Source organism: Girardinichthys multiradiatus, chromosome 19, assembly GCF_021462225.1.
Source record: "Girardinichthys multiradiatus isolate DD_20200921_A chromosome 19, DD_fGirMul_XY1, whole genome shotgun sequence".
NCBI lineage: Eukaryota > Metazoa > Chordata > Actinopteri > Cyprinodontiformes > Goodeidae > Girardinichthys > Girardinichthys multiradiatus.
In genome coordinates, this window is record NC_061811.1 from 5,998,473 (window position 1) to 6,025,182 (window position 26,710).

The window sequence follows — 26,710 nt, forward strand, 5'->3', positions numbered from 1 at the left end:
TTAGAGGAGGTAAATACACTTAACCTGAAACCCGTAGAGGGCTTAAACATCACGGAGGTAGGATTAGATATGTCACCCCCAAAAAACTGAGGCCAAGGCCAAGCAAGAACAGATATGAATGGAGGACAAGGGTGGGGAGGAAAAGGATGATAAGAGCCAGGCGACAGGCGAAGAAGGGGGAGGACATGAATCTGGCCAAAGTCAAGGGAAAGGAAACATAACGAAGTGCTGAGTAAGAGCTAAGCTGAGCCTAACGAGTGAAGGAGAAAGATGAAGCAGACTGGCTGGAGAGGGAATGGAATAAACTGCTTAAGGTGGAACGCGCCTGATGAGGCGTGGATGGGACATGATAAACCTGACTAGACCTGGCGGATGCGGACATGGGCCAGCCCGACAGGCGAAGGTAGAAAATAAGTGATAGCTGACAAGCAAGAGGATGGGAACTTGGTAAACCTGATGATGCGGGGAGAGAGAAAGATTTGGCCATGCCTGACAGGCAAGAAGGGGAAGCAAGGATAAGTTTAAACTGAAAAGGCCAACCATCACCAATTAATGCAGAAGCTCTTACCTAAGAGCTGATAGATCATTGAGCGGAGCACAGAATGGAGGTTTGGGCGGACATATGAAGAGAATGCTGAAGACGAACAGCGACAACCAGAGTTGTTGTAGGGAAGCTGTGGAAACTCCTTGGGTAGCTGCTGAAGTGGCTGCCCCGATTCTGAATGAGTGACCTGAGAACTGACTAGGGGGAAGGTTGCATTGAACTAAAGTTTGCCTCACAAATTTGGGGAACCAGAAGGTGATCATGGGAACTCCTTCTAGAGTAAGGAAAAGGGGCATGAAGGGTGAGCTGATTTGTGACGGCCAGTGACTGTCCACTGTTGCTACATGCATGCTCAGTATGAGGGATTGCTGCAAAGTCAACGCCAGTGACTGTCCACTGTCTCTACATGCTCATCCAGGAGGAGTGAATGCTGCAAGTCACTGACTGGATGCAATCTGCTGGGTTTCCTTAGATAGAAACATTTTTCTCCAATTTGAATAAATAACTAACTTTGACTCCATTGTTCAATGGTTAGGATTAATTGGAATGTATGTACCTGACTGTTGTGAAGTGCCTTGAGACAACATGTGTTGTGAATTGGCGCTATATAAATAAAACTGAATTGAATTGAATTTGTGACGTTTGAGAACAAAAGAGAATATGGCTTGGAAAGGAGAAAACAGGCCATCGAGGCGAGCAATGGAAATTAAACATGGACCTTTACCTTTGAAGTAATGTTTGAAATGGACTGGATAGAACTTAAGGTCTGAAAAGGCTGAATCTCTAGATGGCACGAATGAATTAGAAGGAGAAGTAAATTCGCTAGTCAAAGAAAGCCAAATAAGGCGAGGAGGGAGGCACTGGAGAGAAGAGATTTGAAATAAGTTGAAAAACAATCATAAGGGTCATAAGGAGATTTTTTTTTTTTTTTTGTAAAGAGGGGAAGTGTAATAGATCTCTGGAAGTCAGGCTGTGGAATGCAATGATTTGAGATGCCTTTGAGAAGAAGTTTAATGCCGTGATGAGTGAAAAGCTTGGCGTGGGCTCGGAAAGATGATCTTTTGATAAAAATTGATGCCTGCTAATAGGCTGCGGATGTAGGGGAGCTTGAAACGACAATGTTCAAAACAATGAGTAATGAAAGCTAGGACTGTTTGAACGTGAACCGGATACGATGGTGTGTTATAGCAAGGCAAAATTTACAAAGGTTTGCCAGGCGAAGGAACGGGGTTTCAAAGTGGAAGGAGCTGGACCTGAGATACAGCAATGTTAGACTGATTGCGACGGAGGAAGGAGAGAGAGGAATAATTGGAGAAGGGTGAAAGTAAGCTGATGGACAGAGACGGCAGAATACCTGAAAATTTTAAATGAGACAGGGCATCAGTGACTGAATTAGAATAACTTGGAACATGACAGGCCTGCCAGGATTCGATGGAGGCAAGAGCTACGTCCGTGAAATATTGTCTGTTCATAAATTGTTTCATAAGAGTTTGTTATTCTGCTGCGGCAGTAATACAGTCAATGGTTATATTGTGAAAACACTTAGTCCGGGAAGGTGCTGTAAATCGATTGTCGCAAGCTGAACAGAGCAGCGCCAACCTGGTCTGCCGAGAGAAAGTGTGCACCACGATTATAACGGGAAAGGATATAGTTAAGATGTATCGAAATAGTAAATGATTCTTAGCTCCTGGATGACAAGGGAACAAGGTTGGTATAAATGTTTGAATGCGTAAATGAATATTTAGATATTGTTGCTGTTATATTTTAACTAGTTTCAATATTGTACACTAAGTAAAGTCACAGACAACTGAAATATTATGTGTTGCATTATTTTGTTTAATGGTACAGAGAAAATAAAGAAGGCAATAATTACAAGTTTAATAAATATACGTAGTAAAACAGGGTAAAAGCACTCAAGGGAAAAACTGTCAATGATAAAAGGGGGTTATAATAATTTAAGGTAAATAATTCATTTATGGTAAATGATAAGGCAAAAAGGTTAGAAGCAGCATATTGTTAGAGTTACTAAGGTATTACGTTCTGTATATTCTTAGCTCTAATGATGTGTTCACATGCAAGGCTCTGTCAACAAAGGATTGTAAATCATCCGTTCAAGAGCCCAACTTTTGGACCGGGACTAGAGACCATAAAAACTGAATAGAGTCCACCAGAAGAACGACGTCGCCATAAAAGAAAGAGATACCATTCCAGTTCTTAAGGAGACTGGAGCGGGAAGCCAGCAGCTTGAGTTTGCTGGGCAGGAGTGCTGGAAGAAAGGAAGAGAAGAACAAAGAGCGCTCTGATGGCTAACTGAGCCGCAGGAATCAGAGGTGGCTTGCGTCATAAAATTTCAGTGGCGAGAATAAACCAGTTTAGGCAGATTCCTGATTGAGTGCGGGTGGATGCAGCTTGGCAGAGAAGGATTTGTGATATTGATAGAAAAATCGGGAAGCCATGTTTGAAATGTAGGTCAATGATGAGGGACGGATGGGATCGAGCTTATTTTATGGGCTTTGGTGGCACAAGCTTGCCAAAAGGGAGATTGTTTGTAAGGCGGGGATGAGATGATTCAAACATAGCAGTACAGCCATCAGGGGAAGTGACGCAGTGGTCAACCTCAGGAGATGGTAACAATGAGAGAAACCAGATTAATGAGCTGCCCCTGCAGGATTTTGGAGCAGAGCCTGAGTGAGATGTTAGAATGCGTGGGAGTATATGATCTACCTGAATGTAAAAGAGGAATGGGAAACGCAGCATCCTGAAGGGCATATGAATGAGTAAACAGTTGAGAAAAGAGAATGGAGTGATACATCTCACCCTTAGAGACGAGCCAGGATGAGTGTTGCGATGGTGAATGAGAGTGGGAGGGGCCAAGGAGCCGGTTGAACGTCGGCAGAGCGGAGACAAGGAAGTGCTAACGTGGCAGAGTTGGAACCGAACTCCCGAAGAAGCTGAGTAAAAGATGATATGGAGCGCTGGAGAGAATCCATGAACGGAATGAACGAAACAGGGAGGATTGAGGGAGAACCGGAGTAGAAGACGTGGAAGCCTGGGGTGCCAGATGATCGCTAGGAAGAGAAGCTGCTGCCGGGGACGACCGGGTGATGTGGCAGCGGGGGCCAGGTTGCCGGCAGGACTATCTCATTGATGCTTAGAAGGAGAATCGAAGCTCGGCGGGAGAGCAGGGAGATCTATGGTTGGAGGTGCTTAAAAGTGAAGACTTGAAGGGTGATTGGCTGAGGAGGAATGCAGACTTGACCCTGATTGGTTGGAGCGGAGATGCATGATGGAGTCATAGTACGGAGCCGGTGGTGGAGGTGAGTCTTCCAGATTGAATTTTCGTTAAAACCGCATTTTAACTAAAAGCTGTATTTGAAATTTTAAATACTTATGCTTTTTAAGTTGTAAATACATAAATCATAAAAACTTAATTTTAGTTCTTTTGATCCTATGGTATGAATTAGGAAATATATATATATGAATTATATATAATTCATACTTTAAAAAACTTTGTGTATATTTTATTTTGCAGGAGGCAAAATGGAACAAGTATTTTGGTAAAAAATAAAACTTGGTTATTTAGGAAAAAAATTATTGTTTAGCAAATCGCTTCATTGAAAGATTTTTCATAGATTTTTATTTTTTTGTCATTAGTGGCAGCCTTAGTCATAATCATAGTTGTCCATCTGAGATGCCCTTCACGTCAAGACATGCCTGTCTTTGTTCTATCTGAGAACTACAGGCCTTAAGATAGTGAAATATTTCATTACATTTTTTATTTTTATCATTTTAATGTGTTTTTCATGCTTTTGGAAACAGTGGCGATTGCTCTAAGACTGCAAGGGAAGCTCAGCTTCCCCTAAAATGTCAAAAAATTAAGTGATCAAATATATACTGTTGTGTGTTCATGTCATTGACTAAATATGCGCTACAACGCGCTCAACTTTTGTTCAGAATCAGCTTCTGGTAACGACGCGGCTTTCCTCTCACTCATTCCCGCAGCTTCACAGCGCTTTAAACAGTGAATTCAATAGCGAAGCAAAAACACTGGGTTTTGTCCCACCCATCGGACGCTCAGCGTCTCTGGGGGTCTATGGGGCAGTGGGCTGGCCTTGTCTGGCCCGGACACTCAGTTTCTGCATAATGATTGGATGATCTGTCAGAGGCTGAATCCCTTTTTGATTGACAGCAAAATGAGCGAATCAGCGATCTTGAAATTGAGCTTCCCCTCCTTGAAAGACCAGCATCCGCCATTTGGAAAGTATTCTGGGATCATCTGCCTTCTTTGTATCCTCATAAACCGAAACATCATTAGTATGGTCCAGCAACATTAGCAGCATTGGAAACCCTCCTTTTCCTGCACTAAATTTGTTCCAACTGCCTGAAAGATCATTTTACCTAAAAGTCATGTTTTTTTTAGTAAAAAAGACAAATGTCAGGTATTTCCATGGCTGTATTTTGGCTGCATTTTAAGGCTCTAATCTAAAGGTAGGTCCTGCACCGCAGTTGATAAGCCCTTTAAGTCATTGTGAGTTAATGTTGAAGGATTTTCTCTTGATTTTCTCAGCCTTAAAATGTGAAGTGTTATAATAGTGGCAGTAAGCCCACAGGCATAAATCACAGGGGGAGCAGGTGAGTCTGGAGCCATTAGGATCCTGGCTGCTGTCTTCATCGGCCAACACGCAGAGAATTCCCAGCTTCATAAGTCCATTAGAGCCAAAGCCCATGGAAATTGGAAGGGATAACTAACAATAAAGATTGCATTTGTTTCTCACTTTTTAGGACAGAGAATTGCTGGACCTGAAGTATCTTTTATGCAGCAAACACTTGTATGTGAGGACGGTGACTTAGACTGTGTGACTGTAACTCATGTTTTACAAGCACATTTTTAATCAGTGCCTGCTGACTGAATGACTACTGACTCGCCACTTGTCCAGCTGAGAGTCAATGACACCCTCCACAAGGGTGGGTAAGCCACAAAACATAATTGCTAAAACAATGGCTGTTTGCAGAGTCCAGTATCCAGGCATATTAATGGAAAGTTAAGTGGAAGGAAAAAGTGCAGAATGAACACTTTTTCTGCTACACTTTTTCCTTCAGCCTCGAGGGAATTGTAAACTAAAGCACATTCAAGAATTTTGAAAGATTCACAAACAGGCTTTGAAACAACCTTTATTTTTACCCAATGTTTTTAATGACCTCATATTAAATGTTTTGTTTTTATCTCTTTTTGTATCTAATTGACTTACTATTTTTATTTTGTGTATTTTATCTGCATTTTCATCTCCCTGCTTTTAGTTTATTAGTTTGTATTTTTATTCTTTAATTGTAGCCCTTTGAGATTTTGTTGTAAATGTAAAGTGCGTTATAAATAAAATGTATTATTAGTATTTTTGTTAGTGTGGACAAAAAGCTGGAGTCACAGGTCCAAGAACCACTACACAGAGACATTTATTGCATTGGTTATACTGTCATAAATCCCTCATGTACCAGAGACAGTGTCAGAAGTGTCTTACTTGGGCTATGGAGAAAAATCACTGGTCTGTTGCTTAGATGAAAGTAAATGTTGCATTCATTTCAAAATAAAGGTATTGGAAACTGCAGCAAGAGTGGAAAGGCACATAATTCAAGCTGCTTGTGTTTAACAAGTCCAAATACAGAGCAGCTGTGTACAGGAAAGGTTACAGCACTTCATGTTCCTTCTGCTGACAATCTTTATGGAGATGCTCATTTTCCAGCAGGTCTTGACACCTGCTACACTGCCAGAGGTACCAAAAGCTGATTCAATGACCATGTTGTTGCTGTGGTTAATTGGCCACCAAACTGGCCTGACCTGAACCTGCCAATTGTTTGCCTTTGCATTGTTTTTTTTAACCAACACAATTTCAAAATTTACTTTAAAAACATTTTTAAAAGGGCTGAACCGTGTTTGGGGTTCCGGCTTCCAGATTACCCTAATAGCTGCAAGTTAAGCACATTTTCAACTTTACTTTCATCTTGTGTTTCTTTTAATGGCTTTAAGCCAAGGCTTTCAAGTCATGCTTCAGGAAATCTGCCATATAATAATTCTTATTTTTTTGCCAGCTGTTGTTTCTCTCTCACACATACATCAGCAGCTTAGTCAGCTAAAGAGGACTTTTTCAACGCTTCTCCTGGTTCTTTACATTTCAGCCATTTCCAGATCACTATTGACAGTTAATTGGTACTGGAGCAAGCACCATGTGGATATTGCTTTCTCTGCTACTACAGACAGTTACTGAATTCTCAGGATGGATTGCGTTTTACAGCTTAACAGCTTAACTCTTCCTCACAGATACTGCCCCATGATCTGCTCCGCTGCGAAGCAGCAATCAGCTGCATAACATGCTGCACAGCGCTGCAAATGCTGGACTGCAGGACAAAGTTCCACAGACAAAATTAAATAGCTTCACATGTTTTTGTGCGTTTGCTGCATTATATTTTCTACAATATCCTGCAACATGTCAGAACAACACAGTTTACGTTAAGTGATGACAAATAATAAATTGTGCAATGAAGCTACAACTCAGCAACAGATCTGCTTCTTGTTTTCACAGTTCTCAGAACATACCTCCAGGTCTAACACCTCCAGTAAAGCATTCAAGCACATTACACTACACAGACCGAGCTATTCATATCTGAGATGCTCTACACAAAGACGATGGCTCACATCTCACTGGAAGGCTGTGCAGTGACCTTCACATGTAGAGTTGTTTTTTACAAGATAGTTTAACAGCAGGTTCACTGTGGTAGCCTTGACATGTTTATCTCTATAAATCCACAGTAATTTTAAGATTCACTTCTGCAGTACAGCAAGAGGTTTCTCATTAAATCAGAGGAAATGACAACTCTTGACTTTATCAGCTGCTGAAAAGATAACAAATACAATAAAGTCTTTGAGGCTGATGAGAAAGTTGTGACTTTTTAACATTTGATGCTGAAAAATGTCAATATATGACTCCAGCTGGCTAAACCATAGATACCAAGCAAAGCCACTTAAACCTCTCCAATATAAGGCTTAGTTTTTCTGCCCCTTGTCTAAAATGACTTCTTCTCCAAATGTTAGTATATCCGTCTATCTGTGTTTGTACAAGCACTGTATAAATAGTCTTGGTCTCAAAAGTCATGTGGGATTAGGACAGAAGTATCAGGAAGAAGATATACTGTGTGTTACTGTGTCAGGATAACTTTACCTGGAAAACAAACGAAACTTCAAATGATATCTCTGCCTGAACAAGCAGGTGATTCATACTTCCCTGCTCTTTCTCAGTTTTAAATAAACATTAAAAAAAAAATTGTTTTGGTTTGAGTTATTGTCTGAAGATCTCACCTTCTACAGAGTGGAATATTTTGAGTAAAAAAACCAATGCTATCATATGAGGCGTGATTTTGGTAGGAGCAATGGAGCAAGGGAGCTCCTACAAGTTCTTTAATACTAAAAACTGGAGAATTTGCAGGAAACAAAGAAAACAAGGAAACGGACATGGAGCAGGTATTAAACAGTAGAATCCAGTCCCGAGCAATGAAAACCAGAGTATAAATACAAAGGCAGGGTGGAGAAAAGACCAATGAACAAGAGGAGCTAATCAGATGAGATGTGGAGCAGCTGGAGGCAGGGAGAATATGGAGCAAGGAGGGAAGCTCATTTACACTGATGAGTGGGAAGACTGAAAAATCCACAGAAGTAACAGATATCAAAACACAAGAATGAACCAAGAAACAGATCTACCATAAATAAACTGAAATAAAAGCAACTAGAGAACAGAAACAGGGAAACGCAGAGAAGCAGACAAGGAACTCTAACATTGGTAAATCATGACAAGTACAGTAGCTCATGAGAAGGATATACAAACATGCATGCAGACATTCAGACCTTGGGGCAATTTCAAGTGGCAAACAGTGGGATGACTGCGTGGAAACAAAACATGTAAGTTCCACACAGAAAGAACCCAAACCCAGGACCGAAACAACCAGAACCCCGGCTCTAAGGCAACAGTGAATATGAATTAAAAAACATATTTTTATAAGTTGTACTTCTGCATCTCTCTTTAATCTCTATGAGCCAAAAAGGAGGACTACCTCTAAATTTATAACTTCACATCAACCCAACATCCAGATGTTTAGATCTTTGACTCTGTTCCACCATGGAGCTCCTTTTTGAAGATGATGCTACCCAATTATATCAGTGCCGACTGGTTAAAGATTGACTATAAAACACATTGATGTTTCACTTGGTAGTTTCTAAAGTTCTGGTCAGAAGAACTCACAGGGGCTTAAATGTTATATTATTTTTTTGTTTTTATTTTTTATTGATGCATTTAAAATATTATTTCAAGGGTTGAATGATTATACACAGCTTTAATAATGTGGTTTTTTTTAAGTTGGTAAAAACTTTGGATATTTCTAGATTATTTTTCCTAATCCATATAGGGTCAAATGTTTGCACACAACCTTAAATATATTCATGCTCCCTCATTAATATTTGATTAAAGGTCCTATCAAGTTTAGCTTTTTACAAGGAGCTTTTTTCTCCTATTCACAAGCTTCTGGCACTATTATGGCTGGGTAGTTAACCACTGTACTTAGCAAAATTGGTAAGTTCATTTAAATTGGTAGGTTTACTAGGGTAGACCCAGCTGTAAGGCATTGTCCATCAATGTAATGGGCAAAGCAGGCTAACTTTAGGATTCACATCGCACCGATCTCCACCCTATGAACATGTATGGACTACAACAGCCCGTGCCAATAAACCAGTCAGTTTAAATTAACAATATAAATACTAGCTTGTTCACAGGATTCTTGTTTTCAAAAATCATTGAAGTTGTATACATTTTACAATCATTCCAACCCTAAAACTAAGCAGTTTAAACAAACCATTAAAGGCCAGAAATGAATATGATATCCATGCCCATGATAAGTGCACTTGTGACCGGAACAGCATATTTCTCCAGTTTATCAACTAAGAAGAAACATTCTTACTCAAACCTTATAACAATAAACTGTTAATTCAACCTGAAAAAGTACAAGCTGACAAGTAAAATAAATACAGTGAAATAAGTGAAAATACTGATTTAGAAAAATGCAAACAAGAGAGTTGTGGCCTCTACTGATGATCAGAAACTTTTAAAGAATGTTTTCCTTATTCATTCACCTCCAAGGCTAAGGAATGACTCCTCAGTGCTGCAGGTAGTTATGGTAGGAGCAAGCATAATAAGGATCTGGAAAGTTTTCTTGGTTTTTATTTATTTCATGACACAACCTCTCTGATGTCTGTGAACAGCTGACCAACCATCCATTGTCTTTCACTTATCCAAGATCGAATTGAGTGGATAACAGATCCAGGAGGGAGACTCAGACATCCTGCTAATAGGGGACACTCCCTCTCCAGCTCCAGACTTTATATAGTATATAGTCCCTAAGGCCAGAAGGGATATGTAGTCTCTTAAATGAGTTCAGGGTCTTCAAAGGGAGGCATCCTGATGAGATGCCCAAACCACCTCTACTGACTCAATACTGAGTAGCAACAGAGCCACTCCAAGCTCCATCTGGATCATGGAGCTCAGCACCTAGTGTCTAAGACTAAGTCCAGCGATCTTAAAGAGGAAGTTCATTCAGCCACTGTGTCTGGGATTTGCTTTTTGAATCACCCCTTGCACCAGGGTGTAGTAGTTGCCTGCATTACTTCAAATAGGGTACCAACTCATCTATCCATCTCCCGCTATATCAACCAGAACTTGAAAATAAAGATATCTGAACTTCTTCTCTTTAAGAAGAGCCTGACCCCCGATCCGAAGGGAATTGTTTAGCTTTTACCAGTTGTGAACAATGCTCTCAGACATAGATGAGCTATCTCTTATCCCTCCCGCTTCACACGTGATAAAAAAACTGCTCAGGTGCATGCTTAAGGTCATGGCTTGAAAATGCAAACAGAACCACATCATCTGCAAAAATAAAAGATGAGACCCTGAGGTTCTGAAACTTAACATCCTCCTGTCCACGATGATTCTCTTAGATCCTGTCAATGAAGTCCATAAACAGGATCAGAGGAAAGGGGGAAGACCTGGCCGAGTCTAACCTGCACTGGAGCCATCCTGCTCCTTCTGAATCTGAGGGTCAACAATCAGCCGGCGCCTCCTTTCCAACACCTCGACTCGAGCTTTCCCAGCTGACCATATGTCACATTAACTGTTAATATGACAGTCAAATAAAAAGTGGTACAACTCCATCTAGTCTAATGGAAATGATGTAAAGTGAGATGGCTTGGGCAAGAACCCGACCTCTTCAGCTGCTACTCCTTAAATGAAAAGAAATGTTGTTTAATGTTCAGTTTTCCTTATTTTTCCCACATGACCATTGTTTGTAGATCTCCGACATCTGCTTTTCTATTTTTCTCTGTCAGTGTCGTTTTTGTTATTGCTATACAAGTGGAATCCTCAATGTAACCCTTACTTCCCTCCTGCAGGGGAGCAATGTTCCCAGTTTTAGCTCAATATTCTGTAGGTGAAATAATAATCCAGCTGGGAGGCAAGTAAACTGCAAATCAATGTCAATTGTCCTCCCTTCTTTTCAGATTGCTTTCTTCTCCACAGGAACATTGATATTTTAAAGATTGTTCTCTCTGTGTACTCATGGTGGACAGTTAAAACAATCACCCGCTAATTATGTGTTCTCAATAATTATTAAGACTGAATTTCACAATTTGCATAAGGATCCACTGAGTCTTCTTTATGATGTGCTGTGTCATGCCTCATAATAAAGGAAGAACACTGCATCGCTGTATGAGGAAATTACCTATTCAGCAATATCATAATCAAATAATTACTGAAGTTTATTTTCATAATTAGGAAGGTGGATATGAATTGTTTTATGTTTTTAATGAACCATTGATTCAATTCCACAGTCCAGCCCTGATAGTAAGTGTGTGTGTGTTGCTTCTCAGAGTGTGTGCAACACCTCAGTGAGGACGGACAGCAAAGATGCTTCTGTAAAGAAGCGAGAAGAAAATCCAGATGTGCACAACTCATATAAAACGAAATGGAAGGACTTCTTCTGCTAAAAGATGCTCTCCATCAAAGTGATCATTCATTTTGGCTGGTATCTCTGGCATTAGCAGGCTACTTAAAGCAAAATTGCAACACTCACTCTGAGAAGAGATACCAGTGTGGGTTTCTGAAAAGCTTGAGAGCGCAGGCGACAGATCCATTTTTTTCCACCAGCTAGAAATGGACTGGAGGCTGCTCACCTCCTTTTTCATCAGATAATGCTGAAAAGAATATTCTCAATGCACTGAAATATATGAAATATCTCTTAAAAATCCAGCAGCCAGAGCTTTGTGTTAAATTATACATATTTTTGCAATTCTTGACAAATATTCAATCATAAGATATAACCTTAATAATGTATAAACCGTTACACTTAATACATATGCAGTAAAGAGCTCCAGCAAGCATTATATTTCACATTCATGGCTGTTAATTACATGTCCACTCTCTTCTCCTGCATATGTTAAAACAATTCAGCTGCATATGTTGCAAATGTACTGGGTTCATCATAATTATATCACTGACTTCTCTCGGAGAAATCCCAACAAAACGGCCACAGATAGGAATCCATCCACCTTATTAGGATCTGGTCTAGTCCTGATCTTTAAATGCATCAAAACAAAGAACTCCCATCATTGTCTCTCCAAAAATACATAATGCATTACCAGGTTCTTTGATGTGCTTTTTATTAACTTAATATAAGATAAAGGTTAGAGATATATGCTTTGATGCATAGACGTGGTAAATAAATCTTGTAGTTCTTTCATTTTCTGTTGGACTCAAAGCTTGCACTTCTATCAAAAATACTGCAGCACTTTCTTTTTTAACAGACAGATGTTATGTAGTGCTTCTCAAGTAATCATCCACTTAAAGTACTTTTATGTTATGAGTCTTATTCACTCAGCTGCACTCACAATGTGCCCACTCTGAGACCTGATAAACAGATCAGAAGGGAACTTAGGGTTCAGTTCCATCCCACTGGCGCATTGATGTGGCAGGGTGAAGATGGAATCAAACCCACAACTTTCTAACTGCAAGCCCTTCCTATCCTTTGAGCTACATCTCACCTCTAAATGTTATACTACTTGCATAAAAAATTTAATTAGTCAAAATTGGAACTGGCAGCTAAGACCTCAAAGAAAACTGAATATTATTATCAGTCAGGAAAAGCCTCAGTGAATCTCTACCAAATGTGTTTATTAAGAAACAGAGAATACAATGGCACAGACAGATTAGATATTCATATTTATATTTAGGAAATAAGAAAAATTTCACTTTGGAATTGCTTCTCATGTTAAGTAGGTGTGTAAACTTTTACAAGGTTGCAGTCTGCTATAAAAGCTGAGCAATCAGAGTCCAAGATTTGAGTCCATCTTTCCACTCTCTTTAAACCAATTTTGGTACAGTGAGACTCATGCAACCATAAAGAGCTCCTTCTACAAAAATGCAGCGTCTATTTTTATCCACTTTATAATGCAGAGCATGTTGGTTTTATCCAAATGTCTGTAACATCCTCATCCCCTTACAGTCACTACTTGAAACCTTTTGGCACCTCAGCAGTGTCAGTGATAGTCGCAGTCGCAGTGACCCTATCCTCCCCTGTGCGTTATTTTAGAGTTATCTCTAGAAAGCCGCTTCAGCTTTCTTGTCTGGTTATTTTTAGCTGTTTTTCCAGGACGTCTGGCCAGTAAAACAGATTTAATTGAGCTGTTGTCAATCTGTTCATAACCGTGCGTAATGGTGAAAATAAAATTGAAAGATTTGATGAGAAAATAAAACGGTTATTCGACTTACCGTGTTTGTGTTCTTGTTAATTAAAAACCTTCTTTATACTCGACGATTAGAAACGGAGCGCAAGAAAAACGTGGCAACCCGCACAAACGGCGTCCTACATTTACGCACGCCCGCAGCAAACAAATGAAACGATGAGGATCAGTCCCATCCAGAGTACCAGCTTCTGCAGATGTTCCAGCTGCACTCTTAGGGCTGAGGTTTACTTCACATCTCACAGGAAATCTCTATCGGATGTTCCTCTTACTGGCCACCGCTGTCCTGGTCCAGATGGGCAGGTGTCCTGAGAAATTAAGTGAATCGTAAGTTGCATCATATTGGGAAACGCAGCCGGCTGCGGGATGCCTCCGCCCGCGAAGAAACCAAAGGATCCTCTCTACACTGGGCTGAATATTAGAGGGAATTCAGCATCTAGCAATCAGATCTGCTGATAAGACTGAGTTTTGGTTACACACTGCATGCCCCCTCTCGCCACCCGTCAAAGACACTGCACCCACGCACAGAAAAAACAGAGACAAAGCGAGTGAGGCAATATGCTGTTAAGACCCTGTGGACCCACAGAGGACTCGGTAGTCCAGGACAGTAGCAGGGAATATGCTCTCTGTTACGCAGTCACAGTTCTTCCCTAACAAGTATCAGAGCTACATGCTGTTTATATTTTGGAGCACACAGTTAATTGAATAAAAGATAAAAATGAATAAACTTTACTCCGAAACAATTTTCTCTTTGAGAACATTTTGATGTGATTATACAAGATGCATTTTAGCATAGATTTGAAAATAAATGCAAACAAGCGTTTAGAACATATAGTTAGAACCGTATATTGTTTGTAAGAAAAGTTTAATGTTATATAATATCAATAAAAAAAGATTTTTCTTAAAAAAAAAAAACGTGGTCTACATCATCATGAAAACTGTTGACTTGATTGCTGTCCAACAAACAATCAGTGACACTGTCCAAAAGGTGGATAATCACATAACTGATAATTAATTAAAATGAATGAAGCTGTTACATTTGATGATATGTAACTATGGCAACAAAACCAATTCTTAAAAATGATAGCAACTAATTAACATTTCAAAATCTCAGTTAATACCTGAACTACACTGTCTGGCCAAAAAAAAAAAAAGCTGCCACCGAAAAAAAAAAAAACGGTCACACACTAATATTTCGCTGTGCCATTGTTTCGATAAGCTTCTGCAATGTCACAAGATTTATTTCCACCCAGGTTTGCATTAGTTTTTCACCAACATCTTGCATTGATGATGGTAGAGTCTGACCACTGCACAAAGCCTTCTCCAGCACATCCCATAGATGCTCAATGGGGTTAAGGTCTGGACTCTGGTGGCCAATCCATGCATGAGAATGATGTCTCATGCTCCCTGAACCACTCTTTCACAGTTTGAGCTCGATGAATCCTGGCATTGTCATCTTGGAATATGCCCGTGTCATCAGGGAAGAAAAAATCCATTGATGGAACAACCTGGTCATTCAGTTTATTCAGGTAGTCAGCTGACCTCATTCTTTGAACACATATTATTGCTGAACCCAGACCTGACCACCTGCAGCAACCCCAGATCATAGCACTGCCCCCACAGGCTTGTACAGTAGGCACTAGGCATGATGGGTGCATCACTTCACCTGCATCTATTCTTATCCTGATGGGTTAGGGTTAGGGTTACCATCACTCTGGAACAGGGTAAATCTGGACTCATCGGACCATATGACTTTCTTCCATTGCTCCAGAGTCCAATCTTTATGCTCCCTAGCAAATTGAAGCCTTTTTTTCCAGTTAGCCTCACTGATTACTGGTTTTCTTAAGGCTACACAGCTGTTCAGTCCCAATCCCTTGAGTTTCCTTCGCATTGTGCGTGTGGAAATGCTCTTACTTTCACTATTAAACAGCCCGGAGTTCTACTGTTGTTATCTTCGATTTGATTTCACCAAACGTTTAAGTGATCACCGATTACAATCATTCAGGATTTTTTTCCGGCCACATTTCTTCCTTGAAGACGATGGGTCCCCAATATCCTTCCAGTTTTTAATAATGCGTTGGACAGTTCTTAACCCAATTTTGGTAGTTTCTGCAATATTCTTAGATGTTTTCTCTGCTTGATGCATGCTAATGATTTGACCCTTCTGAAACAGACTGACATCTTTTCCACGACCACAGGATGTGTCTTTAGACATGGTTGTTTAAGAAATGAGAAGCAACTCATTGCACCAGTTGGGGTTAAATAACTTGTTGCCAGCTGAAACATAATCACACATGCAGTAATTATCCAATTGGAGGCTCGTACCTATTTGCTTAGTTAAATCCAGGCGGCGACTTTTTTTTTGGCCAGGCAGTGTATGACCACAAAACCCAAATGAGTTAAAGAGAAGATGTCATGGATACAGAACATGAGCAAAGCAGAGAAAGAACAGCGGGAAGTTCAAACCATCTCAACTATTTATCATAAAGGATAATGCAAGATCTCTTGCAAACAAAATGTCAGTGCACAGACCCAGCCAAAGTATCGGGAATGCAGAATTACATGCTTCACTGTGACCTGGCTGCAAGATCATATCCCCAACTCCAAGATCTCTGAGTATACCAGCAGATGAAGATTTGAAGAAGAGCAGCAAATGCAGACAAGGTTGGTTAGCAGTGCTTGCCTACAACAGATGGTATAATCCAGGACTTGCCACTATAAGGTGTCATCTCTGCAGCCTGGATATTTAACTGTCAGCAGTAAGTTTTTGCCTATATTATTTATTAGTTGACCAACGTTATATTGGCAACCTCTGCATGTTTTGCCATCAGTTAAATTGTTTCAAAGCAAAGGTCACAACAGCCCAATCCATATGTGGTAACATCTGGTCATATTAGACATACCTCAATCTATGCTGTACTTCCATTGTTTTAACAGTGTGTCCTTTCCTCTACCAGGGAAAAAAAAGAAGAACTGTGAGAAGGTTACTGAATATTAGAGAACCTCTGCGGGGTTGTTTTGAGGGTACAGGCTGTGACGCTCTGGGCCAGCCACAGGAAGATAACATCAATGCCAAACCATAGTGTGTAACCGACTATATAAACTTCTGTGTGGACATCATCTCCCCCAGAACTTTGAGATGCTTCCCCAAAAACAAACCCTGGACCACCAGTGAGCTGAAAGACACTGCACCCACGCACAGAAAAAACAGAGACAAAGCGAGTGAAGCAATAGGCTGTTAAGACCCTGTGGACCCACAGAGGACTCGGTAGTCCAGGACAGTAGCAGGGAATATGCTCTCTGTTACGCAGTCACAGTTCTTCCCTAACAAGTATCAGAGCTACATGCAGTTTAGATTTTGGAGCACACAGTTAATTGAATAAAAGATAAAAATGAATAAACTTTACTCCGAAACAATTTTCTCTTTGAGAACATTTTGATGTGATTATACAAGAGGGCTTATGTGATTATACAAGGGCTGCACGGTGGTGCAGTTGGTTGCACTGTGGCCTTGCAGCAAGAAGGTCTTGGGTTTGATTCCTGGCTGGGGGTCTTTCTGCATGGAGTTTGCATGTTCTCCCCATGCATGTGTGGGTTCTCACTGGGTACTCTGGTACTCCTGTTAGGTTAATTGGTCACTCTGAATTGCCCTTAGGTGTGTGTGCATGGTTGTTTGTGTGTTGCCCTGCGATGGACTGGTGACCTGTCCAAGGTGTACCCTGCCTCTTGCCCATAGACTGCTGGAGATAGGCACCACCTTCCCCTGTGACCCATTATAGAATAAGCAGTAGAAAATGAATGAATGAATATACAAGATGCATTTTAGCATAGATTTGAAAATAAATACAAACAAGCATTTAGGCACACAGGGAAAGTGAGGTTCTTCTGGACAGAGCAGACCGAAAGGGACTGGGAGTGGGAACGAGCATCCTTAGGTTAAGTGGAGTAAAATCTGTCTCAAAGTGAAAAAAATTGCAAATAAGTCAGATTTGCAGAAATTTCTAAAATGATACAATACAAAAATCATATATTTCACTGCAGATACCTTCCATTGGGAATACTTTCGAAGTTTAAAAAGGGTGGATAAAGGCAAAATCTTTATTCATCACGTGTTTAATCTAAACAGTCACTGTAGCACCTTGTCTCCATAAAACTTTAAAGCAAACTGTGTCATACCATTGTGTCACAGCCAATGAAAACAGACTGCTTTCTTCATTTTTAAATGTATTCACAGTAAAAATGTTAAAATGAAGCAAAGCAGAAGAGATCTCTGAAAAAAACAAACCAAAAATAAATCAAAAATGTATAGAAAAAAACATTTGGTAAAGTGAAGCTGTGCACATCAGTAACAAAGCACCAGGTGTTGGAGAACCTCTGTCAGGCCAACTCTGCACAGATGTTGTTCACAGCTGTGGACTAAGATCAACAACAGTCATGTAGTTAAAATTTAAACCGTTTGGAAAAAAGACAAATAAACGATATAGTCGGGTATTATTTATTTATTTATTATGAACCTGTATTCATGCTTGTTTCTCAGCAACACAAAAAGACAACAGGTTTTGCAGCAGTATTGCCAACAATGGCACTATTTATATTTTTATTCAACATGCACTGTAATCTGACAACTTAAACCTGAAGCAAGAAAAAGATACCCGTTAAAGATTTAAAATGTGTCTCATTCAGATTATATCCCTTCCTTCCAGGTCTGGATCTCCACCTCGTCCTCTAGGATATTACAATCTGTCACATAAATTGTCTAAAGGGTACAGCAGGCAGCCGTCGCTTCAGGGAAACCAAATGCCTTAGAAAAGATGGACCACCAGTGGACATTTAAGATCCCAAAATGAGGCTAAATAATAGTAAACGTCAGCCTGGTAAAAATGAGTAGTCTCTCTGAAACACTGTTTGCTCTTGCAGGGTCACTCAAGTCCTAAACTCTCTCCTAAACACTCTGATTTCTGCCCTTCATAGGGTTATGAGTTCCTCCACAATACTATTGACATTCATGCAAATAGTGGCTTGCGGCCTCTCAAACATGACTCTGCAGAGACTCCAGAAGCAAGCCAGCAGACTGTGACCAGTGGCTTGGTATCATGACTCAATGCACAGGCTTTCTGACAGGCACTGCTCAGAGAAGCATATTGATGCTGCCTATAGATACTCTGAGAGAAGTAAGAAAGTCAGGTCTAAAGGCCAACATCAGATTCTTTTGTAATGATTTATCTGTATCTGCTTTTGAACACACTGTGAGGTTAGGTATACTCTCAGTTTTATGGTTATTGTTGTGATGGCCACACCTGCAGCCACACAGTCGGTAACCCCACACACCAACACTTTTTCATTTTGAGTTTTCATATACACATTCACTGCAGCATAAATACATGGGTTTCTGTTTATATTTTCATTGGACAATATTGAAATACATTAGTTCTAATTGTAGCGCGCACATTTGGTTTACTTTTGTATATTTAATTTAGACAAATATTTAAAAATTTTTGTGATTTCTTTGCTGGTGCTGTGGGGGAGTACCTTGAACAGCAGCAATATACTCTGGCTGGCACATAATCCCAGATTGACTGATTGGGTGAAACCATCTGGAGTTTCACCATGGGGGAAGACCATGGAGTCTTTATTCTAATTTTTGCATAAGTTCTCTTTGTTTTTGTGATTTGCTTATTTTGTTTAGTTATTAGTCATTCAAGTTCATTTTTAAGCTAACTGTGTTTAGTTATTTTTGTTAGTTAAATTTCTGTATATGTTTTCCTTCCCTCTTCCTCAGTGTGTTAGTCTGGTCTGATCAGCCAGTATTTAGGTCCCCATTGTTTGTTGTGTGGGAGGACAGTTTGTTTGTTTGAGCAGTTAGTTTGAGGTTTTGATAGTTAAACCCTGATTTTTTTGTTTTGAGTTTAGCTTCTTTATTGGACCTCTTTTAAGGGCACTGTAACAGTTATTTGAATTTTGTTATTTTGGGGAAATAAAGCCCATGTTCTTTGAAAATTATTACTGTCTCCTCATGCTTGACTGGCCCGGTCCTTCACAAGTGTTATCTTGTTGTTTTTGAATAATATGCTGTGTACTTTTAAGCATAAAATTGCAGTTTTATTATTATGCAGATGCCTTATTGTTCCTTCCATGTTGCTCTCTGCAGTTCCCACACACCTGTATTCAGGTTGCTGGCCAAACTTTTTCCAGTTATTTCTTCATTGCGTGCTGGTTTTGTCCAAAACTGTAAAATCAAAAGCTGAGATTTTAACTTTGATTAAGACAGCAGGAAAGATCATAGGTATGACACCTCCTTAACTCCTGAAGAACTGTTTGAACAGACTATCATCAGACAGACAGACTGTACTTTAACATGTTCTGCACTTGGAGTATGTCTTATTAAACTCAGGACAAAGGTACAGAATTCTTCTATGTAAACATAACTGGTCCAAGCATTCATTTTTTTATGACTTAAAGTTAGTAATGAACACAGAGCATGAGTTGAACATGTCTGGAAGAAGGCGAAGCTACCTAGACAACTAATTCCTCATAAACCAGTTTAGTTGTCCAATAATGTGCTTAGATGCATTTAATGAATTGGTTTGTTCGTTCGTCGTCTTCCGCTTATCCAGGACCGGGTCGCGGGGGCAGCAGACTCAGCAGAGACGCCCAGACGTCCCTCTCTCCAGACACCTCCTCCAGCTCCTCTGGGGGGGAGCCCAAGGCGTTCCCAGGCCAGCCGAGAGACATAGTCCCTACAGCGTGTCCTGGGCCGTCCCCTGGGCCTCCTCCCGGTGGGACGTGCCTGGAACACCTCTCGAGGAAGGCGTCCAGGAGGCATCTAGTATAGATGCCCGAGCCACCTCAACTGGCTCCTCTCGATGTGGAGGAGCAGCGGCTCTACTCCGAGCCCCTCCCGGATGGCCGAGCTCCTCACCCTATCTCTAAGGGAGTGCCCGGCCACCCTACGGAGGAAGCTCATTTCAGCCGCTTTTATCCGGGATCTCGTTCTTTCGGTCATGACCCAAAGTTCATGGCTATAGGTGAGGGTAGGAACGTAGACCGACCAGTAAATCGAGAGCTTTGCTTTTTGGCTCAGCTCTCTCTTCACCACAACGGACCGGCACAGCGCCCCCATTAATGTGGCAGCCGCACCGATCCGTCTGTCGATCTCCCGCTCCATTCTTCCCTCACTCATGAACAAGACCCCGAGATACTTAAACTCCTCCACTTGAGGCAGGAACTCCCCTCCAACCTGAAGAGGACAAGCCACCCTTTTCCGGTCGAGAACCATGGCCTCGGACTTGGAGGAGCTGATCTTCATCCCAGCCGCTTCACACTCGGCTGCGAACCGCCACAGCGCATGCTGTAGGTCTTGACTAGAGGGGGCCAGCAGGACCACGTCATCTGCAAAAAGAAGAGACAAAATCCACTGGTCCCAAAACCAGACCCCCTCCGGCCCTTGGCTGCGCCTAGAAATCCTGTCCATAAAAGTTATGAACAGGACCGGTGACAAAGGGCAGCCCTGCCGGAGTCCAACATGCACTGGGAACAGGTCCGACTTAGTGCCGGCAATGCGGACCAAACTCCTGCTCCGCTTGTACAGAGACCGGATGGCCCCTAGTAAAAGGCCCCCGATTCCATACTACTGGAGCACCCCCCACAGGGCATCACGAGGGACACAGTCGAATGCCTTCTCCAGGTCCACAAAACACATGTGAACCGGTTGGGCAAACTCCCATGAACCCTCGAGTACCCTGTAGAGGGTATAAAGCTGGTCCAGTGTTCCACGGCCGGGACGAAAACCACACTGTTCCTCCTGAAGCCGAGGTTCGACTATCGGTCGGACTCTCCTCTCCAATACCCTGGCGTAGGCCTTACCAGGGAGGCTGAGGAGTGTGATCCCCCTGTAGTTGGAACACACCCTCCGGTCCCCCTTCTTATGAAGGGGGACCACCACCCCAGTCTGCCAGTCCAGAGACACTGTTCCCGACCGCCATGCAATGTTGAAGAGACGTGTCAACCATGACAGCCCAACAACATCCAGAGACTTGAGGTACTCAGGGCGGATCTCATCCACCCCCGAAGCCTTGCCACCGCGGAGCTTTTTAACCACCTCGGTGACTTCAGCCTGGGTGATGAAAGAGTCCAACCCAGAGTCCCCAGCCTCTGTTTCCACCAGGGAATGCGTGATGGCAGGATTGAGGGTTTGGACATAAAAATGTAACAGGTTTGAAGTGGCTTCCAAGCATTAAGCACAAATACGCTAGATGCAAAAATACCTTTTCACATACAAATGAACAGATTGGTTAACAAGGAGTTCCCTAAACATCTTAAGGTATACTTTTGTGTTGATCACTGGTTCATAAGTAATGTTAAAATAATCTTAATATTTTAAATAATTTTTCTACAGAGTGTTCCAATATTTTACTTTTTTTTATCTTTTGGTTGTACTTATAATGAAGGTACTAGACATGACTGTTGACCTTTAAAGTTCAGCAAATATCCAAAGCACTTACCTAAAGGAGCATCTCTGAACATTACTAGGTCATTTTCTTAGAGCTGTAACTTCATGGAAATAAGACTGAAAAGGCATTTTTGTAATATCCATTCATGGACTTTTTATGCTGTTTGATTAGAGAGAAGAGTTCCTTCTGAGATCACTGATAGTTGTAGCAACACAATGGTTAACTTTTCCAAATGTAGTTTTTTTTATAGGGAGGACAAAGAATCCTCTTTTGAAGGTTAAATGTATTTTGACGTACTTGTCTGTGACCTTTTCTTGTTGGCGAATAAAAGGGGTCTGAAAGTAAAACATCTTTGTAAAAGACAGAAATCAAAATCAAAGGGTAGAGCTCAGGGAAGTGTGCTCCGAGCAGCCCTCCAACACTCAGGGGAATGGAAAAAAACTTTGAAGTCTGCACAGCATCAGGTTTGGGCTGAGCTCTCATGAGGTGAGGTCTGACAGCAATGTCCCAAAGCAGCACGAATGTAGAAAATATAGGAGTTGGCTGTGAGATCGCCTTTGAGCAATTGAAAATCTGACTACCTGAGCGCAGTGCTACCTGAGCAGAGGCTACACCATGTTTCCCCCAACCTGTCAAACAAGCCATTTGCTGGGATAAGATGAGGGCAGCCGGAAGCCATGTCAGTGCACAGAGGGAGAGTGCTTAATTATGTCAACATAAACCTGTCAGAACCCAGTGGTGCACAGTGGGCTGACATTACCTCGTTATAACAACAGTATGGAAAAAGAAATACACAAACACATACATATATATATATAAATATATATATGTATGTATATATATATATACATATATATACATTTATATATAAATATGTAAAGAGGCATACATATATTAGTGTACTTGTGTGTGGTAAGTGGTGACACAGTGCATAAACAAATTGCTGTTACCATTACTGATTGTGTAGCTGCTTTACTACCATAACAGTAAACTAAGACCTTGTTACCTTGAGGTGTCCTTTGTTCTTCCATTCTAACAAGCTGTTCATTTTTACCTGCAGCTCTCAGTCTGTCTCTCCTGTACAAACAAACATGCTCTCGTTGCGCTGTCCTGCTCATTAGCCCAGCTTTGTTTTGTCAACTCACTTCACTCACCATGTAACACAACGTCTGTGTAAAATAGTTCAGCAGCTGCAGCAAAGTTTTTTTTTAAATATGTAGAATAAGAGAATGGGGAATGTGTGGTGTTTTGATTTTTACTTTAGCAGATTTCCACATCTAGTCAGAAATATACAGACGCTGGTGATTGGCACTAATCTCATTAATTTTGTGGGATTTCAGTGACATATATGAACTGCTCTTTTTAAAGGATGCAATAATTATACAACCAAAAAAACAAGAACTGAATGCACAGATTTTAATTTAACATGGATCTTCTTTACTTCCCATTCCAACACTCACCGCCAACATCCTTACCATCACTCTAATCATTAGGTCCAACCACAGATTATCAGATTGAAGTCGGGACTCTGGCTCCAAAACATTTGTATTACTTCCATTCAGAAGAAACATGTTGGTCCAATTTAGAGATTAGTTTAAATCTAAATCTAGATCTGTGTGAATTAGTTTAGTCTTCTTGAGAGGAATACATACAGTTTTTGTCTGTCATTACGGACAGTTTGTTTTTTAGTTCTTCAGACCACATGACATTTATCCCAGAATTCAGATCTAGTTAATTAATCAAGATATTTCTCACTGAGTGCATTTGCCAACTGCAGTGTGTCTTCCTAAACTGCTTTTAGATTTACGCCTTCTTCCCTTCTGAGTGGCCTTTGAGCCCAGGTCTTGCTTCACTGTCTATAATGAGACTTAATCACCAGCTTCAGCCAGCTCTCCACAAGGTATTTTGCTTTGGAGGTCCACAATTCTCCTCCTGATATTTTGGCTGATTTCTTTAGATTTGTCCATGATGTCACATAAGGAATAATTCTGTTTGAAGTATTGTCCTACAACACATTCACAATTGTGGTGCCATTTCATTCAGATGATGTCATTTACGCTTACAGAGCCATGACATCATCATAACCATGTGGGCTTTCCCAGATTATTAATAATCTTGTATGTAGTATGTAATTTTCTGAATTCTGAAGTTCTAAGGCTCATTATGCTGCGATCTAGCAAATAAAACTAATTTTATCCAAACTTAGCAAAAACAGACAGTTTAGTCTGGTTTAAAGGGCTTTTTTACAGTCAATGTGTACATTTAATTCTGCATGTCTAGTTTTAAATATATTCCCTGACAAAATCCACAATACATTCAAAGTTTTGCACCCAAAGATCATTTTAAAAAATGATTATTATAATCATTCTTCCTGGAAAAACAATTATCAAAAGGACCCAAAATATAAAACGTTCAGGCACGTATGAGGGTAGATAAATGTCTGAGCTGGAAAAAATATTATCTACTCACCGGTATTTTTCATATTAAAATCTGCTGGTGAAAAGAGAAGAAAATGCAGTAGCCAACCTTATATGCATACAAGTACAAACAAATAAAGAAAAAGCATACATAAAATACAACGGGACATTTTTCCCCCTCGGCTTTTGCAGTCTGTGCTGTTGCAGGGACAGGAAATGAAGGGAGCCGTATCATACAATAATAACACGGAGCTGATGATGAAAATCTGATTGTGAAGCGATGGTGACAGTGCCTAAGAAAACAGAACACTCTCACAACCTGACAAATATGCACCAACATCAACACATCAGCAACCACAATAAAAAACAAACCGACTCTGTTTTAAAGCCCAATCATGCAGTCACTGCTCGTGTCAGTTTGTTCATTCTTCCTTAATCAGTCATGAAGAAATGTGCTGTAAGTGTGAAAAACATGTGATTCAATACAGATGAGTTGGCCTCTCTTCCTGACGGTAAAAGGAGATTATCTGTTTTCTGCATGAAGAAATTCAGCGAGAAGAACAATTCTCACTCCCTTTGCTTTTGGGTTTGATTAATCTTTTCTTCTCTCAGTAAGAACAAAGAAGATACTTGGTTGGATATGGAGAGCCGTTTCATTCAAAATTAAATAAATAAATAAATACTGCTATTGATAAATTATTAATAAATATTCCAAGATATAAATAAATATCCCCATGAAATAAAACAAAATAATTATGTTTAAAGAAATTGTATTCTTATTTTATTTAATTCATTTCAAGATTTATTTAATTTACTTAAAGATTCATTTAACTTACTTAAATATTTATCTATTTATTTAATAATGCAGTTTTATTTTTTGACACTTTTATTGTGTAAAGCTACTTTACGTATTTCAATGACTTTTACTTTTTAACCCCGTAAAAGTTCATTTAATTTTGAATGAAACGGCTTTCCAAAGCTGTAGTGTTGTTCAGTCTGGGCTTACCTCTTGAATACAAACGATACCATACTGCCACCATGTGGTCTCAATGACTTACTACAGAAACGTAGTTAAAAACAAGAATATCTATTTAACAAGTCCGTAAAACCACTTTATTTACTTTCAATAAAATATATGCACACATTTCCACTGGGATGCATTAGGTAATATGTTTTACCAAAAACATACTGGGAAACAATATTGTTATTTGATAATGATTCAGTAAAAAGTTTATAAAGATTTTTACATTGCATCAGATGCTGTAGCAGTTCACACAATAACAAAGGAGAGAACATGACGGTTTTTTTTTTGCTTTTTAGCTGAGGTAAGCAGCGCATTGTTTCAGGATCAAGAGTGGTTTAGCACAAGGAATGTGACAGTTGTAGCCCATGTCCTGAATACTTTGTGTGGTGGCTCTTGACACACAGATTCTTGATATTCACCTTTTTTGCCACACTTTATTCTTCCACTAAACTTTCCATAAATATAATATCAGTGACTGATTTCTGAATAGTTCTAAAGTTAGCAGTCTTCCATGTTTGTATACACTTAAGCCCACAATTATTCATACCCCTGGCATATTTAAATTTAATGTAATCTTTTAATTTTAACCAAAGTATTTCTTCTGATTAGAACTGATGTTAGCATTTACAAGCATGCAAGCCAGAATCCTGGGAAAGAAGCTTAAAATTAGGGTGATGACAGGAAGGCCTTCTAAACCTCAAAGAACAGGAGCTTATCACAAAAGACAAATCATATAAGTACCAGCAGAAACATGAAGAAACTGCTCAGGATATACTGGTTTGACGCTTTCACACAAGTAAATATTGTTCCATTGATTATTGAAAAGGGTATGAATAATTTTCGAAAGGACATTTTATACTAAATGTAATCCTACACTCCTTTTAGATTGTTTAATTATATTTTAAGAGATGCATCTCTCATTACCAATAAAAAACAAACTTCTTGGTTGAATTCAAATGAGTTTAAATCTAAATCTGCCAGGTGTTTAATTATTTTTTCTGTATGTGTGGCTTTTTGTCCAACTGACCATAAATATAGCTTGCATAATCTGTTGTGTTCAAATACGTTTTGTTGAAAAAAAAAAAAAAATATGGCAAAGATATAACACGTCTTCTTACCAGCAGAGGGAGCCCTTGGCCACAAAGAGTTTTGCACCGTTTCTTAACTTTTGGTTTATTAAAAAGGCTCAAATAAAGCCTGGATTCGCTTCTTTGCACCAATACTACTTCAATATTCCCATACCACTGCATCTCTGAAAGCAGCCCCCACCTGGGGTGCGTTACCTTATGGCGTGGCGAGCATTTCGTTTCCTTTTAGGCCTACAATACTGCCCTCTTGTGGCACCGTTTGCGTCCTACATCTGTGCAGCTCTATGACTCAGGGTGGAAGGCACCACAAAGTGCAGATGCCGCAGCAGTAAGTTGGCTGTCAGCAGCGGTCACTGACCGC

The 26,710-nt window shown here is 40.2% G+C and overlaps 1 protein-coding gene across 1 annotated transcript in view; it reads right to left on the bottom strand.

Moving 5' to 3' along the window:
- htr1d (5-hydroxytryptamine (serotonin) receptor 1D, G protein-coupled) overlaps positions 1-13,935 on the bottom strand; it is a 59,010-nt gene extending 45,075 nt beyond the window's left edge. Inside the window, exon 1 of the mRNA XM_047345621.1 lies at positions 13,399-13,935. The gene's annotated coding sequence lies outside the window, so the exon portion shown is untranslated. The remainder of the gene's footprint in view (positions 1-13,398) is intronic.
- Between the last annotated feature and the right edge of the window lie 12,775 nt (positions 13,936-26,710).